Genomic DNA, 1836 nt, shown 5'->3' on the forward strand with positions numbered 1-1836 from the left:
ATGAAATTAGTCAGTCACAAAAGGACAAATATTGCATAAGATTATTATTATAAAAGCTTAAGGAAAGATTTCCTTACTAAAATGAAAAATAAATTGATGGTTACCTGGAGTGGAAGAAAGGGAACAGTAATCACAGTCTAGGGGACTGTCACATCATAGCTCAGATGATGGGGACGGCAATACACAAGAATGGGGGGTGGGGGAAGGAAGATAGGGGAATACTGAAACAGTTTTGCACGGGCTAAATGGGACAGAGGTAAGTAGTGATGCATACTCACCCTTTGAAGAACAGGGCTCTGTGATACAGGGATTGAGGCATAGTCTGAATAGGTAAAAGAAGGGAAATAATGTTAAGATGCTTGACTGTCTTGTGGATATTGGTTTCCTTCGCCTAATATTGTAAAACAGACATTTAAGTGGGATAGAGAGGAATATTGTGAAATATGATTACGGAAACCTTGTAAGCCCATCTTCAGCCTATAACTGATTGGAATACCTGAAAGGGGTTCTAGAGCTTGCCCAGTGAAATAGACTTCTTGTTAAGCCTTTGTAGAATATGAGACCTTAGGTGGAATCCTGAGCCCCATCTAGAAACTTCTGAGGTGGAATATTCCCACTTGAAATGACATGCAGACCAACCTGGAGCAACTAGAGGAACAGAAGATCCTTCTTGAAAGAAAGATCAGCAGAGAAAAAAAAAGCAGACCATTTGATTGTTACAAGAACAAGCAAGCTATTTGCCTGGGAGCCCTCAAGGCAAAAAAAAAAAGGGCAATCCTTCAGGACAAACTCCCTTCCAAGACTGAAACTCATAGGGAACACATGAGCAGGCTTGTAAGCTCTCTGGTGACTACCTTGGCCTACTTTGAGTGGAAGTAGGAGAAAGGCAGTAACAAAGACCTGGGCTGAGTTCCACCATGTTCCATAGACTCTTGTGGATCTGAGAGAGAGAAGAGGAAAGGCTGGTTGGTCCAAAGTTTTGTGAGACTTGGGAACTCCTGAACCCATGGACACTGACCTAGCCTCTGGAGGATAGAGCTGAAAGTGTAGCAACTAACTGATCTGAAGTGGGGGGAGACGCACAAGAAGGACCAGACTTGCAGATAGTACCATTTGACTTAGCTTGGATGGCTTGCTGATCAGGACTTGGCTAGAGGAAGACAAAGAAGTTCAATATAGGAAGCTTGTGTAAATTGCTACAATTAGATGAACCTGACCTTTGTTTATGGATGTGGTGGTGGTGGTGGTGGTGGTAATGTGCCGTGGAGTTGGTTCTGACTCATAGCCACCCTGTACAGGGTTTCCGAGTCTGTTAATCTTTACAGGAGCAGAAAGCCTCATCTTTCTCCTGCGGAATGGCTGGTAGTTTACAACTGCTGACCTTGAGGTTAGCAGCCTGGCTCGTAACAACTATACTACCAGAGCTCCTTATTGATGTAGTAGCTCAAAATACAACTCAAAGGGAAGGAGTTTTCACATCAAAGATCAAACCTATCCCCTCAGTACACAGGGTTGATAGGGATGGGCAACTTAGACATTGTCTACCCAAAATGTGGCAGTAGGGTGGCTATAAAGTTACGTGGCTGGCTTACAAGGTTTCAAGATTGTGCTTAGCTTCAGAGTGTGTGTGTGTGGGGGGGGTAGACTCCCCATCTGACTGTTGTTTTTGTTGTTGTTAGGTGCCATTGAGTCGGCACTGACTCATAGTAACCATATGCACAGCAGAACAAAACAATGTCCCATCCTGGGCCAACCTCACTACTGTTGCCACACTTGAGTCCATCAATGCTGCCACTTGGCCAATCCATCTTGTTGTGGTCTTCCTCTTTTTCTCTG

Source organism: Chrysochloris asiatica, unplaced genomic scaffold (genome assembly GCF_000296735.1).
Source record: "Chrysochloris asiatica unplaced genomic scaffold, ChrAsi1.0 scaffold00001, whole genome shotgun sequence".
Lineage (NCBI taxonomy): Eukaryota > Metazoa > Chordata > Mammalia > Afrosoricida > Chrysochloridae > Chrysochloris > Chrysochloris asiatica.